The 18805-nt window shown below is 44.3% G+C and overlaps 2 long non-coding RNA genes across 5 annotated transcripts in view; one reads left to right on the top strand and one right to left on the bottom strand.

The window, feature by feature from the left end:
* Window positions 1-18805, bottom strand: part of LOC120387647 — a 114645-nt gene that overhangs the window by 62115 nt on the left and 33725 nt on the right. The gene's annotated exons all lie outside the window — the stretch shown is intronic.
* The window catches only part of LOC120387648, a 44244-nt gene that overhangs the window by 20579 nt on the left and 4860 nt on the right, over window positions 1-18805 (top strand). The gene's annotated exons all lie outside the window — the stretch shown is intronic.

Below are 18805 nucleotides of genomic sequence, written 5' to 3'. Positions count from 1 at the left end.
TTTGCTGATGCAGACTAACACAGCTACCACTCTGAAATCTGTCATAAATGCAATGGGTTTCAGAAAGCTGTGAGGGAAGGTATTGTGATGCTAACAGACCACTCTATCAGTAGTTCAGTGGGCAACTATAATGACCTTTTGTCCAAGCACTGTTGCTAACATTTAACCTGCAGCAAAGCAGGAACACAGCTAGAGTGCCACCAGTGGGTCTCATGATGGGTGACTCATTACAGCCTATATAAAACTGTTAAGCCTGTATACCATGGTTGTGCAAAGGACAAATTAAAACTGGGTTGATCTAAACTTCTGCCATTTAGTTACAGAACGGAGAGTCTTGGTGTGGGGAATTTTCAGTTTACTTTGTGGATAAAAATCTGACCAAAACTGAACTTTCTACTTCCATGGGACCCGACCAATCTCTCATGGGTAGGGCCCTACTAAATTCAGGGTTCACTGTGGTCAATTTCACAGCCACAAAGTTTTAAAATTGGTCAATTTCACTATTTCAGATGCTTACATCTGAAATTTCAGTGTTGTAACCCTGGGAGTCCTGATCCAAAAGGGGATTGTGAGGGGTGTCTTAAAGCTGTTGTAGGGGGGCTGCAGGATTGCCATACTCACTTCTGTGTGGCCTTCAGAGCTGGGCTCTGAAGGCAGGAGCTGCAGAGGTTCCTGCAGCTGGAGGAGGCAGGTCCAGTCTCTCCATTGCTGCTGAAAGTGCCCCAGCTGGGGGGCTCCTAGCTGCTAGTCAGGGCCAGTGGTGGATTAACACATGGGCCCATGCAAGGGATCCTGGACAATTTGAAAAATGGGTGCCCCAGCCCTGGCCGGACCTGGAGGGAAGCCCTGAGCCTGGGTGGCCCGGAGCTCAGGCAGGAGCCGTCGGGGACAGCAGCCCTGAACCCAGGCACCCAAATCCCTGTCTTGAGCCATGTAGTGGGGAGTAGGGCAGCAGCCCCGAGCCTGGCCCCTGGGGCCTGGACAGGAGCTGCAGTGGATGGCAGCCCCCAGCCTAGGTCGCTGAGCCCAGGCAGGAGCGGCAGCCCCAAGGCTGGGCACCCCGAGACCCCCAAGAGCTGCACTACTCTCACTTCTGCGCTGCCTATGGAGGTGGGTTTGATCTCTCCCCATAACAGCCATGCAGGGGAAGGACAAGTCCAGCTGAGTTTGGGGCGATCAGATTTCACGGGGCAGAGCTTATTTCACTATCCGTGAAATTGGTAGGGCCCTACTCATGTGGACACATACAACTTTCAGTGCTTGAGTTTTGGTCAGTTACACTAAAGCCAGCACTTATTAGACCCATGTCCTTCCCAGTTGGTTACAGACAGTGGGGAGACATTGAAGCCATGAATGGTTGAGATTCTCAGTACCACCATGTGGGAGGAGCAGGAGAGGTTCTGAAAGCAAGCACTGGCCTATGTTCAAATCCTTGTTGGATATTGATGATCTTGTAAACTATTGACCTGTGTCAAACCTACTGTTTTAGGAAAAGCTAATGAGGCCTTAACAAGTAGATGGAGTTGCTTTAACACAGCTCTGCTCCTTTCTGACCGAGAACCCAGCAGATAATTTTGAGTAATTGTGCACAAAGGAGAGAACAGACTGTGACAGTCTGCTCCCCAGTTACCGTATTTGACATCTAAGTAGAGTATCAGTATCCAATATCCCTGGCTCATTAAGCAGCGTGTTCCACACACACAACATTTAATTCATTCAAGGCCAAGCAGTGCACAGCTGTGGAGTAAACAGAGCCTGGCTTGTCTGTGTTTGGCCAGAACAGACAGACAGTTTTAATCTCTCTCATGAATCATGGTCTCTTGAATTTATTTTACATGTTCTGGAACAACAAAGTTTTCCTCAACTCAGTCAGCTGGACATGAAGCCCAGGGGGGAAAACAGAACAAATACTTGTTTGTTTTTTTTAAAGAAAATGGGTTTGTGGGTGGTGGCGGCTTGATTACAGATGAGCATTTTGTGTCATTAAACTGTACAGGAGAACCTCAATCCTCCTCCTCCTCCTCCTCAACATGGTCGCTGCAAAACACCTTGAGTGGGAGCATTATGGATTTGGCTACTGCCAGTCTGACTGATGTTTTATTTGTAGGTTACCAGATGAAAAAGAATGACTATTTGTGTGTATGTGAGCACGTATTAGGGAGAGGGTGGGGGAACTGCAGGCATGGGAATGTGATAATGATGCCTGCTCTTTTCTCTAAATTGATTCCAAAGACTTCAGACTCCGAAGAACCTCATCTTATTTTAACGTATTTTTCCTCATCTTTACTCATGTTGGTTTTGTGAACAGATCCTTTAGGAAAATAACATTTATTATTTAGAATCTATTGACATGGTCCCTGCCCCAGTAAACCAGTTTAAATTAGACCCAAACAATATGCTAACCCACAGATTACGGTGCTAGTTTGCAGCAGGGCAGATATTAAATATGTACTTCAAAGAGAATAGTGCCTGACCATAGAGTATGAGGATATATTTGATCATATTGTTCACAAATGAATACCAAGGCCAGACCATCATGATAGGTGGATGAATGCAGAGTTTTTCTAAACTCTAAATCTGTGAAATTACTTCCCATTCCTATAATTATATATGGACTGTGCTATTGCAGCCTGAGACCAGTGCGGTGCAGATGCACAAAACTAAAAATATCATTCTTCACTTAGATTTCCTAAGTTACCCTCAGGCTGGGGGCAGGATCAGTGGCTGCTTGTTGGAAGGGGAAAGCTACAGTGTAGGGGAGTCAAAAATTTAAATACTGAGAGAAGATCAGTGGGAAGTAGGATGGGCAGTGGTAGGTGCTCAGATACTATGGTGATGAGCATAGTATAGACCAGTCATTTTCAAACCATGGTTCACGACCCACTACTGGCTCGTGGAATGTAAGGCACTGGGTCACAGCGGCTCTGGTCAGCACTGCCGACTGGGCCATTAAAAGTCCCGTTGGCAGTGCTGCCCGGCTAAGACAGGCTAGTCCCTGTCTGTGCCGCCACTGTGCTGTGTCCCAGAAGCAGCCAGCAGCAGGTCCGGCTCCTAAGCGGGGGGCTCCCCCAAGAGACTCCGTGTGCTGCCCCTGCCCTGAGCACCAGCTCTGCAGTCCCATTGGTTGGGAACTGGCCAGTGGGAGCTGGGGGGGGCAACACCTGTGGGTGAAGCTATGTGGAGCTGTTTGTGAACCTCCTCCTAGTAGCTAGACCTGCTGCTGGCTGCTCTGGGGGCACAGAACAGTCTGCGGTGTCAGGACAGGCAGGAAGCCTGCCTCTGCACCCCCACTGACCAGGAGCCGCCCAAGGTAAGCCTGTGCCCCAATCCCCTGCCCTGAGCCTCCCAAAACCCAGAGCCCCCTCCTGCACCCCAACTCTCTGCCAAAGCCCTGAACCCCCTCTGCTCTCCAAACCCCTCATCCCCATCCCAAAGCCTGCACCCCCAGCCCAGAGTCCTGACGCCCTCCCATACCCCAACCCCTGCCTCAGCCTAGAGCCCCCTCCCACACGCTGAACCTCTCATTCCCAGCCCCATCTCACAACCCTTACCCCCACACCACAGTCCTGAGCCCCTCCCACACCCCAAATCCCTCATCCCCAGCTCCACTGGGTCATAGGCATCAATTTGCTTCAACTGGGTACCAGAAAAAAAAAGTTTGAAAGCCACTGGTATAGACCACTGTCTCAAGAGTGCCATGGCCCCCCACTTTTTACTGGAGGTAAGGGTGAATGACAGGCAGAAGGGGGCAGAGTCGATGTAGGAGCAGGTCTTGGGGGGGAAGAGGTGGGGTGGGGGCCCAGGGAGAAGGGGTTTTCACTTTTATCCACATCTTACTTCTACTATGTATTCAGAAAAAGCTTTATATTTTTATACTGTACACAGTAGTGCCATATCAATTTATACCATAATAAAGTAATGTAAATAAATAATAATACAGACTGAGAAAAAGTATGGCAAACTGACCAGGCATGATCCAGATACATTCCTAATAAAATCCTCAGGACTGCAATCTCTAGTAATACCTTTAGACATGAAAGCTGTATCCCCAAATCTGCAATAAATCATATTCTGGGAGGGGGGAGGAGATCAAGCCTCCTAGATCATTAATTCATCCTGTTTCAGGTTATTTACTAGACGTGACACTCCTCTTGGCAGAACCATGAGCACAACATAACGTCCAGTGACTCTACAATAGCACCAGAATCCATAGCAACAAGGACACAATCCTACTGATTCCTAAAGAACCAGATATATTACAGGGCTTCCAAAATACAAAAGGTAATATATTATTTTAGCCTGGATCAAGTCTGCTGAGGAAACAATGGGAATATACAATCAAATCTCGCAATAACACGCCCCGCTATAACGCAATCTTAGGTTGGCTCCCCTTTAAGGCATAATACAGTACTGTACCAGTGGTCCCCAACACCATGGCAGGGGAGAGAAGCTGCAGCCCCGCGGCTGCCGGGGACAGAGAACTCCGAGGCTGCGGGTGCCGGTGCTCTCTGTCCCCAGCAGGTGCGGGGCCGCGGCTTCTCTCTGGCTTCAAGAGGGGCTGCGGCTCCCCGCCTGCTGGGGACAGAGAACTCCGGGGCTGTGGGCGCTGGAGCTCTCTGTTCCCGGCAGGTGCGGGGCCGCGGCTTCTCTCTGGATTCTCCGGGGCTGCAGGCGCCGGTGCTCTCTGTCCCTGGCAGGCTGGAGAAAAGCCACGGCCCCGCACCTGACAGTGACAGAACTCCAACATAAAAAAGTCTTGAAAAATTGTTGGCTCTGCCAAACTCTTCTCAAAACATGGATGTGCTACTGACCACAAAAAGGTTGGGGACCACTGGTTTAAGTCTCGTAAAAAAAAAACAACGGTCAGCCTGTCAAACACAAAAAGTAGTAATTTAATTAAATGTACATGAAAGAAACGTGAAATCAACTACAGTACTCTCTACAGTACAGTACTAATCATTGCACAGAGTACAAAATCAATCTGGTTGCATGACTTCATAATTTTAAATGTCATCGCTTCTTAGAAAAGCTATCTAGTGTGATCTGCTTATTTGCCGTGGACTGTTGGCTTCTAGCAAAGTCAAGTATGCTTCTGATTGGAGGATTTTGATGCTCTCCATGTCTTGAGTTTCCAGCCACTTCAAACTGGCTTCTAGGCGCTTTACTGCCTCAGATGCTTTTGGTGGGGGAGTTGAGGTGCTATCATTGTCATCATTATCGCCACTGGTTGCAGGCTCTAGTGGTGCAGCTTCATTCTTCCCGCTGACATTTGCAACAATTTCATCATCAGAGATGTATTCATATATGGGCAGATGTCATCTGCAGAAAACCAGTTGAGGATATCATGATGACTGTGCTCATATTCTTGGAGTGCTTCTTTGGCTAAACATACATCATCTTCAATGAATCTTGTAAATTCAGGCTCGTCATCATTGCCATCATCGTGTGTAGATGATGGAAAAGCTGGACCAAGACCCTTAATCCAGCACCGTTCAATGCAACATGCAGAGATAGCATCCCAGGCTTTCCCGCCGAGGTGACAGACTTCTTTCAAGTTGAGTGATGCCAGTGATGTGTGGACAGAGGAGTTGTTACCCGCTACCATCCGCTTGATCTTTTCCCGATGATAGGTTTGTTTAAATACCAATATGATGCCTTGGTCCAGTGGCTGGATTTCTGATGTAGTGTTCTTCGGAAGATAAGAGACTTTAAATCTTGCCTTCACGACTGACAAGATTTTCTGCTGGGGGTTGGACAGGGCAATTATCCAGCAGAAGGAGAGCTTTTTCCTCCTGCTTCAGTTTTCGCAAATGAGCCCGAACGGCTGGCATGAAAGTTTTATGGAACCAGCCTTCAAATATGGAGCTATTCATCCATGCATTCTTGCTGTTGGTGTATTCAAAGGGAAGGGCTTTCATATTAACATGATGAAAACATCTGGGAGACCTCGCTTGTCCAATCATCAGAGGTCTGAGTTTGTGGCTGCCAGACTTATTGACGCAAAACAAGAGAGTGACTCGGTCCTTTCTCTGCTTAAAGCCTTCTCGTTTGTGACTGTCAGTCTTGGTTGCCAGGGTGTGATCGGGTAACATTTTAAAGCATAAACCAGTCTCTTCGCAGTTGTAAACTTGATCAGTTGTGTAGCAACCTTCCTCCAGCAACTTTTTAAGTTCAATTGGATAGGAATCAACAGCCTCTTTATCAGCTGAGTGGATTTCCCTAGACACAAGAACTTGGCTTCTAGTGTGCCTTTTCTTGAATCTGTCCAGCCAGCCGTTACTCGCCTTAAATTTGGATTCATTTCCATTGATAAGGCGATCAAATTTCTCTGCTTGAGCTTTCAGAATAGGGCCAGAAATAGGAACTCCTTCTGAGCGGGCCTGGACAAACCATTGATACAAGGCTGAATCTAGGCTTTCATTATTAGCAAACTTGACCTTTTTGCCCTGTAAACCAGTTTCTTCTTCAGGAATGCAGGGTAGGCTACAGAGCTTTTCTTCTTCTTTTTTCCACCCTCGCAGAGTTGACTCGCTAATTCCTAGATATCTAGCAAGCTGATTTTGTTGTTTGCCCTTCTTTAGTTGATCCAGGGCATACAATTTCTCTCAGGCAGAAAATGACTTGCGTTTGTGAACTGGCGTATCCATAATGGTAAAATGTTTTTTGAAATATAGAAAATTAATAACTTCACAAACACCATACACATGTACTACCTGAGAACTACAGTAAGTGCAATGGATCTGCAATGGCCACAAGTCACTTTATCCTTTACGACTGGAAAAACGCAGTTTATTTATAAATGTCATAAAAAGGTACAGTATTCTGGCAAAATGCGAACAGTATTACGACAGTGGTCCCCAACCTTTTTGTGGCCAGTAGCACATTCATGTTTTGAGAAGAGTGTGGTGGAGCCAACAATTTTTCCAAGACTTATTTTGGAGTTCTCCATCACTGGCAGGTGTGGGGCCATGGCTTCTCTCCAGCCTGCCAGGGACAGAGAGCACCAGCGCCTGCAGCCCCGGAGAAGCCGGAGAGAAGCCGCGGCCCCACGCCTGCTGGGGACAGAGAGCACCGGCGCCTGCAGCCCCGGAGAAGCCGGAGAGAAGCCGCGGCCCCGCGCCTGCTGGGGACAGAGAGCACTGGCGCCTGCAGCCCCGGAGAAGCCGGAGAGAAGCCGCGGCCCCGCGCCTGCTGGGGACAGAGAGCACTGGCGCCTGCAGCCCCGGAGAAGCCGGAGAGAAGCCGCGGCCCCGCGCCTGCTGGGGACAGAGAGCACTGGCGCCTGCAGCCCCGGAGTTCTCTGCCCCCAGCAGGCGGAGAGCTGGGGCTCCTCTTGAAGCCGGAGACAAACCACGGCCCCGCACCTGCCGGGGACAGAGAGCACCTGGAGTTCTCTGTCCTCGGCAGGCGGGGAGACGCGGCTCCTCTCCCCTGCTGGGCACTAGGAGGTGCACATCAATGCACCGCGTTGGGAACCACTGACAAACTGACTGGTTTGAAACCCCGCTTTACCACGACCCCGCATTTAGCGCGATGGAAGTTTTTGGACCTCAAACATCGCGTTATAGCGGGGTTTCACTGTACCTTCAGACACAACCCCTCTTTGACATTAGGTTCTGACTAGCAGTTTCATGGTCTGTGTTTGCCGGCCCAAAGGATCAAATCAATGCAGAATTAAACAAATCTGAATGGTATAAAATACTTGTGGTTCTGTAGTGTTGGAAGGACACATCATCATTTACTTTTGCATTGTTTACCCACCTCCTGTGTTTTCTGATTCACAATGACCTGCCAGGGAACATTCCTACACCATAGCCAGGGCACTGAGGTGTAGCTAATTGTGCAATTAAGATATCAGGTGATGGAAGTAAAAAAAAATCTCATCAGCACAGCTAGATGGATTTTGCTAGCCAGCTCCTTTTTGTTTATTACTTGTTATTATGTAACATGCGTGTATAGCTCCACGGGTGCACATAGTCTGGCACAAAGATGTAATCAACCACTCTAAAGTAGACTCTAGCTGGCATCTGGGGTCAGGAGTTCAGTCAACTGACCACCGGAGGAAGGATAACAGGAGTTTCTTCCCTATTGTCTGGATTTGGAAAGCCAGTTTTTAAATACAATCCCCCACATTCCTAATAGAGTTTTCTGTTAGGGGTTGACTGAGGCTGTTGACATTTAGAAGGGACTATAGTGTCAGTCTTTTTTTAGTCAGTAGCATTTCACCTATATAAAGTTGCTCACCATAAAGTGCAGGAAAATGGGGAGGTATAAGGTCCTAGTGGATCCACACACACATTTGGAGAGGGAAAGAAGGAGGGAGATCAAACCCCATTTCAGTGGAGAATGACAAGTACTACCTACACCCATAAAACCTTGAGGCCCCCTCAGTACTTCAGATGGAGGAAATGCAAGATAAAGACTCTCCAGAAACACTGTTAAGTCATGCCGATGGGTCAAGGCAAACTTCCCCAAGTCAGTAACTTTGGAAACAATAAATGTAAACCAGCATTCTTGGCCCCTTTGTCTGCCATGCACAGGACTGCATCAACAGGGGCGCTGGAACAATTTTTGTAGTGGGGGTGGTGAAAGACATTGAACCAAACTGTAAGCCCTGTATATAATGGAAACCACTTCAAGTCAAGGGGTGTGGCAGCACCCCCAGCTCCCCTAGTTCCAACACCTGTGCAGCTGTGATTATTTTTAAGAGGCCAAGTCAGTGAGGGAACAAAGGAGGGAGTTTCTGGCTTAAAAATGTATAATCTCTTGTATAATTTTTCATGAGTGGTGTACCCAAATATTTGGATGCTAATATCTAAACCAGGTGTAGGCAACCTATGGCAGGCATGCTGAAGGCGGCACACAAGCTGATTTTCAGTGACACTCATACTGCCTGGGTTCTAGTCATCGGTCCGGGGGCTCTGCATTTTAATTTAATTTTAAATGAAGTTTCTTAAAACATTTTAAAAACCTTATTTACTTTACATACAACAATAGTTTAGTTACTGGTATATATTATAGACCAGGGGTCAGCAACCTCTGGCACACGGCTCGCCAGGGTAAGCAGCCTGGTGGGCCAGGCCGATTTGTTTACCTGCTGCGTCGGCAGGTTCGGCAGATTGCATCTCCCACTGGCTGCGGTTCGCCCGCCGGCAGGAAGCGGTGCTTCCCGCCAAGGGATGTGCTGGCCGCAGCTTCCTGCTGCCCCCATTGGGCAGTGGGATCCGCGATCTGCTGAACCTGCGGATGCGGCAGGTAAACCGTCCCAGCCCAACAGGGTGCTTACCCTGGCGAGCCGCGTGCCGGAGATTGCCGACCCCTGTTATAGATTTAGAGAAAGAGACCTTCTAAAAACGTTAAAATGTATGACTGGCATGCAAAACCTTAAATTAGAGTGAATAAATGAAGACTTGGCCCAGCACTTCTGAAAGGCTGCCGACCCCTGATCTAAACTGTATAGTTAAATATAGTACATAATCAGCAATAATCCAAATTTAGATTAATAAATTTATTGTATGACTTTTAAACCAAACTTTGTACTTTTGGATAATTTAAGCACTATACCCAGATGTATAGACACTATTTCCTTAACCTGTATATTATATACTTTTTACATTAACTTTAATAAAAAAAAATCATACTGCCCATCTGAACCCACCACTGCTGTGCACCTTTGACGTAATTAAAATGCCCAAAGAGCTGGAGTGGGCACATTTCTTACCTAACAATGTCATGACTGTAGGAAGTCAGGTGGCTATGCACGTGTGTCAAATGGGCATGATGCTCAGACAAGATTTCTAAGAGGGGCCGACTTAGATGAAGTATTGTAGTATTCTTTGTGGTGAGACAGGCAGGAAGGAGATGAAGGCACCAAGAAATTGGTCTCATTATCTGCACCAACTCAGCCTATTTTAGTTTACTTGGTTTAGAAATCAGGCTGAGGGAGCCTTGCAGGACATCTTAGTTTCGATATTTGTCAAACCAAAAAGAGTGTCCAAAAAATCATGAGTCAGACTCTCAAAATTCTAGAGAATGGCTTTAAAAAAATCATGACATTAAAAAAAATACATTGTGGGTTCTTTTTATTTACCAACTGGTTTTGGAACTGTGCACTGTGGTGACATTTTCAAACTTTTCTCCAGACCAGGATGGTTAGAAACCTTTATTATTATTATTATTATTATTGAATGAAAGCTGACATAGTTATGCATTCACACAATTCCTGGAGCTGAGGCTTTAAGAAAAGTGACAAATATTGAGAGACTCAGAGTTGCAAGAGTTGGCAACACCGGGTGGGAAGATCGCGTGCTTTTTTAACTGGGCTCTGAAAAGCACAAATGTATGTTACTTGGGCTTCTTGAGATGCCAGTATCAGTCCCCTACCTGACTGTGATGCATCCTGTCACACCTAAATTAACAGTACTTTTCATTTGGAGGATGGTGAAGGAGAGGCATGGATCAGCATTCATGTCACACTCCCCATCAGTACCTGGCCCAAGCCAGGGAAGCAAATGATCCAACCAGTGGGCTAAATTTGGTGATGACTCATGGTCACATGCAACCTGAGGTATGTTGCGCATATGCTAAGAAGAAGATTTGGAAGGGCTCCAAACTGCTTTGTAAAACTATATTTTTTATATTAAACACACACATGAATAACTTCACCCATTGCTGAAAAATTGCTTCCTCTGGGATAGAACAGGGTAGCCATTTAACATAACTAACTATCAAACAAGTTTACGACAGGGTGGAAAGAATGCTATTTATGACAGAAATTGTTGGGGGGACTTTAGGAAGGCAGAATGCAATTACCCAAATGGGCACTTGGCCACCACACCAGGGCTCGGCTAAGACTCCTAATCTTGCTGAAAATGCCATGGAATTTTTAAATAAGTGGCCAGATCCTTGGTTTTATGCCTGTCTGAAAGATCATCTCAAGCAGCATATGTTGGGACACCAACTCAGTAATGGCCTAGAGAGAAGTGTCACCAATACCACTTAATATGCTGCTTGTAGACCAATTATTGCTGCAGCAATTTATTAAGCTGCTCATACTTGCACAGATTTACAGTGATTAAATTATGTGGTATCATCCATCCCCTGCCTAGAGCACTGAACAAATAAAGAATAGAATATCTCAGCTAGAAGCTACTCTACATACCACAGGCTATATTTACTAAAAATAAATTTGTTCTGAAAGTAGCCTCTTAATTGAATAATGTTGCAGAATGTCACTGATAGCAGCACCTACCCCCACACTCTAGAGCAGGGGTAGGCAACCTATGGCACGCATGCCGAAGGCAGCACGCGAGCTGATTTTCAGTGGCACTCACTCTGACTGGGTCCCGGCCACTGGTCCGGGGGGCTCTGCATTTTAATTTAATTTTAAATGAAGCTTCTTAAACATTTTTAAAACCTTATTTACTTTACATACAACAATAGTTTAGTTATATATTACAGACTTATAGAAAGATACCTTCTAAATACGTTAAAATGTATTACTGGCACGCAAAACCTTAAATTAGAATGAACAAATGAAGACTCGGCACACCATTTCTGAAAGGTTGCCGACCCCTGCTCTAGAGTTTAGAATTTAGAAATATTTTCTTTAAACACTGCTTAGAGAATTGTAATTAAGCAACACATACCCCAGGTGAAATTTAGCCCTAAAGAGACTTAGAGAGGGGATTATATATTTCAGAATTATATATAAATGGTCTTGGTTTCAGATGCCGTTTTACTATGTAATAATCAGTGTTTCATTAGAAAGCGGATGTCTGTCTAAAATCCCTGTCATCACAGTATGTAGGTTCTTTATGTCCAACCCCCCAGGGCTCCATCTGAAATGCCCCTCCCCCTTAAAGCTATAAATCAGAGATCCAGATCAACTTAGACCTTATGGCTAGAATTCCCCAGAGATCCAGATGAAACTTAACCCCTGAAAGGAAACTCTTGTGATTAAGGCACTGGACTGGGATATAGAAGAGTCACAGATTTTAAGGCCAGAAGGGACCATTAGATCATCTAGTTTGACCTTCTGTATATCACAGGCCATAGAATTTCACCAATAGCCCCTGCATTGAGCTTTGTAATTTGCTTGGCTAAAGCACCTTCCAGAAAGACATCCAACCTGAATCCGAAGACAAAACTACCTCTTTCCTTGGTAGTTTGTTCCAATAGTTAATCATGCTCACTGTTAAAATGTGTGCTTTATACCTAATTTGAATTAGTCTGGCTTGAATGTCTAGCCATTGGTTCTTGTTATGTCTTTCTCTGCTCAGTTAAAAAGGCCCATTAGTATCCAACATTTCCTCCCTGTGAAGATACTTCTACACGGTAATCACACTTTGATAAACTACACAGATTGAGCTCTTAAGTCTGTCACTGTAAGGCTTTCCCCCCCCCCCCCAGTCCTTGATCTGAAATTCAGTTCCCTTCTCTTCCTTTTTTTTTTTTGTGTGATTTCAAACAAGTCACTGACCGCTCTGTACCTGTTCCTGATCTGTAAAATGGGGCAATAGCACTATTTCACAGGAGTGGTATGAGACGTTAATTAATAGACATGAGGCACTGAGATACAACAGGGATGGGCATAAATAACAGAGACAGACTGCTCCACAACTTTGGGATCCAGATGAGACCTGTCCCCTAAGGATTGTACATTTTCTGTGATTCAGTTAAAACGTGATCCTTTTGTATTGCATGGTGTGGGATTGTTAGCTGCACTACACAGATCAATCCCTGAACAGTCTTTGGAAATGTATGAAACAGCTTCCAAACTTAAACCAGGTCCATGGGAGCTTTTCTTCTAAATCAATTACACTGTCAGTGGTATGTTTATTCTGACAACTCCATGTTTCCTGCACGTTGGGCCAGCACTGACTTCCTGAATGGTACACAGGGGCTGATGAAAAAATACCTTTATAATGATTAAACAGAAACCACCACCTGCATAAGATCAAGCAGACAAAAAAGTGCAGAATAAAATCCTCTTGTGGTCTAGCCACCAAACCATAAGCTAGCAATACCTATAGGTACATAGCTGGATCCCCTTGAAAGACACAGTACTAAATTGTTTTCCATTACATTGAGTTCAAGTGCCATGTGTAAGGATATGATTTTGTCATGGATTCCATGATTTTAACAGACCTCCATGACTTCCAGGTTGGTCAGACAGGTCCGTCCTTCCCCACTTCCACACAGCAGTAGGGCTCTGGCAGTCAACCTCAGGCATCAGGGCTGGGGCTTCTGTGATTTATAGTTTATTGCCAACATCCTGCACATGAATTTTAATAAAAGTCCCTGTGCCAAAATCTTAATCTTAGCGATGTGTATATCCAGGTGTAACACACTGCTGGGATACCCAGAGCTGTGAGCCACCGTGTTACTTCTCTGACTCAGCAAGAGCAAGTTTTGCTGGAGATCAGATTAGATGTCAGCTCACTGTTACACCAACCTGTCTTCCTCACCAGCAAACTCCTCAAGGCTCTCCCCGCCCAAACCTTGCTTGACAAGTAACAGAGAACTCCAGCCCACAAGCATCTCAGAGAAGTTTCTTTGCAATGTACACAGCGGATACACAGAATATACTAAGTTGGCTGCTCTCTTAAAACAGTCAGTATATCACAGCTCATTAGTTTAACTGGGGTGAAAACACCCTTCCCTTCAAACATGGCACTGAATTTCTTAATAAACATGTTTTACTTTATATAAACAAAGGAGTATGGATTATGTGAGCAAATAAAAGTGAACAGTAGAGATGCTTATAAGCAAATAAAAGTTTTAAAAAAAATTGATCTAGCCAGATAAAGTCTTTGTTCAAGATGGTTTCTTTTACCTAGTCTCCTTTCCAGCTTTTTATTGGCCAACACCCAGCAGAGAAGAATAAAGTTCTGTTCCTTATATCCACCCATTTGATGATGATTCCCAGTTTACAGTTACATTTTGGAATCTATCAGTTAGCCAGCTTTTAATACATTTCATGTGTGGCTTTTAGTGCACTGGATGAGTTATCACATGTTGTGATGAGCACATGTAGGATCCCTGGGTCTTAGGCCTGGTCTACACTGGGCGGGGGGGGGAGGGCGGGGGATGTAAGATACGCAACTTCAGCTACGAGAATAGCATAGCTGAAGTCAACGTATCTTATTTCGACTTCCTTCCCATCCTCACGGCGCGGGTGAGGTGGGCAGCAGGTGTTTGAAGGCTAGAAGATTTCTTTCAAGATGGGGTTGTAATTATTTAATGATACCCTGTATAGGTTCCAAGTGTGAGTTGGTAGGTGACAACTACAGGTACATGCTTAGAGGAGGTTTTATTTCCATATTGATATAAGTTCTCTCAGGGTATGTGTGTGGCCGGTTCCATGATGTGATCTACTTCTCTGGAGGAGAATCAAGTAACATTAATTTCCTTCAAACAATGGAACCCACTATATACAAGAAACCCACACATTAGCCCACCTATCTTCTCAGATCCTATAACCACCTCAAACACCAAGAAATCTGTTATCTATAGCCAGGCACTCAGATACCACAGAATATGCTCTGAGGAAAAAGTCTGGGATATACACCTTAACGCTCTTAAAAATGCCTTTACCAAACAAGGACACTCCACTATTATATTAGTAAAAACTTCTACCATTTCTCCTAAATCTATATAAAGGTATAATTACCAATTACATTTATAACCTTGAAGTAAGTTTACAGCCGTAAAGGAAATTATTTAAGGTCATATTCTGGTCCCTTTGAAGTCACTGAGAGTATTGCCATTGATTCTGATGCGACAGGCATTTGGTCCTTATAGTAGTGCAGATTATCAATGTTCCCAGCAGAATTACTGGATAGTCTCAGCAAAAAAAAACAAAACAAAAAAACAACCACCACCACCACACCACACATATTTGTTTACAATTGCTATGAAATTAGCAAATGTAAATGCTGTACAATCACATTAAAATGTGACTGTATATCTGTTAGTTTTGGGAAAGAAATGCTAGCTACTATGAGTTATCACAAGATTCCTCAATAGTATCTGAGCAGCCAGAACCTCATAATTCAGAAGCATCTGGATCAAGTATTTAGAACCCAAGACACCTCCATTATCCCAAAATAAGTAGAGGTTGGCGCAAACAATTCCTGAATGTCATTCAGCATCTTGGCCATTACATACAGAGGTTTTGGAATCTAAGACCCTCTTAGCCCTTTGAGGAAACCAGTTGGAACCAAACATTACTTCCCTCTGATTAAGAGACTACTAGATTTTTTTTACCCTTCTCAGCAGGGGGTTAAATTGGATACGGTTGTGCAACTGGGCTGGGTGTAATTCCCCCGTACTTACTGAGAGTTCCTTAGCGCTATCCTACCTTTCTCTCGAGAGAGAGCAGAGCAGTCAAAAGGGTTTAGTTCAGGTAAACCATTCATAGATTTTAAGGCTAGAAGAGGCCATTAGATCATCTAGTCTGACTACCTGTATAACAAAAGCCATATAATTTCACCAAGTTATCCCTGTATTGAGTCTAATAACTATTATGCGACTAAAGCATATCTTTCTTAAAGGCATGCAATCTTGACTTGACATCAAGAGATGGGGGAATTTGCCACTTCCATTAGTAATTTGTTCCAAATGTTTAAATCACACTCACTGTTAAAAACTCAAATTAGAAATAAGGCACGAATTTGTCTGGCTTTAACTTCTAAACCATTGATTCTTGTTATGCTTTTCTCCAGTAGATTAAAGAGCCTTTAGTACTGGGTATTTTCCTCCCTTTGACTGTACTTCTACACCATGATCTTGATCTTTTTGTTATTCTAAACATATTGAGCTCTTTAGGTTTCCCATTGTAAGGCATTTTTCCAGCTCGTGAATCATTAGGGTGCAGAGAATGGACAATTATTTTTCCAAACATTTTTTAAAAAGGTAGAGACCAGAACTGTATGCAGCATTGCAGTGTCGGCCTCACCAATGCATCATATAGAGGTAGAATCACCTCCCAATTCCTACTCCCCCATTTACACATCCAAGGATTGCAGCCATACATCCCCTTCTAACCTGTCTCACTGATGTGCCTCCACCCTGACTGGAGGGACAATTTAGAGAAGGGATTCCATGGCCTATTCTGTCTTTGACCTCTGCGCTAAGACTGCCGAGGTTGATGATTGCAGTGGTAGTGTCTGTGCAAATAGGATCAAACTGTAAGAGACCAAACCACTGTCAGGGAGGTAATGATTTTCAGTCAATACTGAACCAAGCCAGATTTGGAGGTATAATTTCACAGACTCCTAAAGAACAGAAAATTCTACCAAGAAACTGATTACACACCCGTGGAGTCTCTCCACACAAAAACAATTTCACTCATCCAGCAGGCTGATTTTAGTTCCTGAGATTAATAATAGCACCTGCAAGATCGTCCTCATTTTGCATCTAAAGTTCATGGTTCTGATCAGGGAAATTGGTTAGTACATTCAAGCATCAAAATCAGCACATAAGTGTTTATCAAACAATGGATAGATGATATTTGTGCATTGTTTGTTTACATTAGCTAGCAGTTAACCAACAGTGAACTCATAACCCCAGGTAATCTGTTCCAGTCCTCTTACTCAAGAGCTTTGGCAAATATTTACTTGACAGAAAATACTGTACCATTACTTTTTTCTAAGAAAATGCACTCAATCCCTAGAGAAAAACACTATCTACTCACATGCTCCACTCTGGATTCTAGACAGAGTTTTATTGGGGAGAGCAGAAAGTGGCTCAGACATGAGAACAATCTCATGCTGACCTAGGTATAGGGACCTATTAGAAAGGGAGTCAGGGGAAAGGAAATACATGCAGAGCCACCCAGAGGATTCAGGAGGCCTAGGGCAAAGAAATTTCAGGGCCCCCGTCCATAAAAAAAAAGTTGCAATACTAGAGAATACTATATTCTCGTGGGGGCCTGGAGCAAATTGCCCCACTTGCCCCCCAGTGGCCCTGAATACATGTTTGAACACTTTTGTTTATTTCTGTTAGTGGCTGAAATTCTCCTCTGAACTTCTGTGAAGCAGTGTATAGAGTATATTGCAGCCTGAAAAACAACTGCATAAACATTGAGATTGGTCACCTTAGTATGGACCACAGGTGTGTACATAAGGCAACCAATTTGGTCAGACTATCAAAAGCAATAAATCATTGTGAACAGTAAAACTGCAGTGGAAAGAATTCACTCTTTGGTACCCTGGGTCAGCGCTGAGGCCATGGCTTTGCAGTGTCCTAATTAATCAATGCTCTGTAATGCAAATTGTTTTGGCACTGTTTGTGCAAAGCTTTGAAGATATAAAACCCTGCACACGTATGTACTGTTATTCCATTTGTTTACTTATGGCCTGGAGCAAGTGATGCTGGTTGGGTGGCAAAGTTTGCTAATGCCTTAAGTGATGTGTCCTCAAGAAGGGTAGTAACCTATGAAGTGGCTGCTGGATTTTAAAATAAGTGAAAAGTAAAGTGATGAATTTTGGTTTTAAAAATCCTAAGGCACCACATACACTTCTGAGTAAAAGGAAACTGCCTACATCTTGGTCAATAACATTCAGGTACCTGTAACATGAAGATGCACTGTTCAGTTGTAGTTGTGAGTGCCGGAAGGATTCTAGGCTGCATAAGAAGAGCTATTATGAACAAGGTAATGGAAACTATTATCCTCTTGAACAGGGACAAGGTGAGGTTCATGTTCAGTTGTTCAGGCCATAGTCAAGAAGTCCACTCATCACCTCCTCTGTCTGCCCCCAACTGGAATCCCACCTTGCTCCAGCTCTTCCACCTGACCAAATGAAGGTCCGACTCCCCTCTCTCTGCAGAAGGAGCTTGCATTGAGCTCCTGCTCATTTTAAGCACTATGTTTTAAGCTACTGTTGCAGCAGGATCACAGGCCTGAGTTTTCAGCATAGGAAGGTGGGGAGGGTCTATTTGATCTTTAGAGTGATTATTAAATTTTGATTATATTGAGTAAATAAGTCAGTAATAAAGAAACAATATTACAAAAAGTGCTCTTCCTGCAGAAGGTTCTGGGACAGGTTTTCATACCCTGTCAGCTCAGTCACATGTAATTAACAAGGCCCAGATCTTGCGTCGATTTATTCAGTGAATTAGGAGGGGATGGACATCTTATTTATGTCTCTCTCCATGCCTGGGCAGCAATTCACCTAGACCCACAAGATAACAAACTACCATTATCTAAATGCAGACTTGTATCTGTAAGAAAAGAAGTCTCACCGGATCAGCCATTTTTACTCTATTGGGTGGAATCTATGCCTTTAGCAATCCATTTGCTCCTGGGTCTCATGACAGTCTATAACCAAATACACCTATTTTGACAGCATTGTGTCCATTGAGCAGATGTACAGACCTTTATCCTTAGGGGCAAAAATTAGATACCTGATGCCATTGTCTGCCACTCAACAGCAGCCAGATTGTTGCCGAAGAGCTCTCTGAAAGAGGAGGAAAGATAGACACAAAGCACATGCCAGGTAAGTGAGAAGCCCTCAGAAGAGCTCCTGTGGAAGACACTTTGGGGAGAGAGTAGTTCAAATCTGCCCTAGAAAGTAGGGTAGCTGGGTGAAGGTGCATTAATCTAAGTGGTTAAAAACTGTAGTCTCATAGTGGTAAAGACCAAGGAGACTTCGCACGTATTTGTCCTTCCTGATGAGCTCTGAAGCTAGAGATAAGCACATGGGATGGCTCTTCAATTTATATCCAGCCATTGGAAAGAAGAAAACTGGCCGAACAGGTTATTGTTATGAGCTTAATTCTAAAATGTATCAGATGTCAT

Source organism: Mauremys reevesii, linkage group 21 (assembly GCF_016161935.1).
Source record: "Mauremys reevesii isolate NIE-2019 linkage group 21, ASM1616193v1, whole genome shotgun sequence".
NCBI lineage: Eukaryota > Metazoa > Chordata > Testudines > Geoemydidae > Mauremys > Mauremys reevesii.
This window is presented reverse-complemented; position numbering and strand designations above follow the sequence as displayed.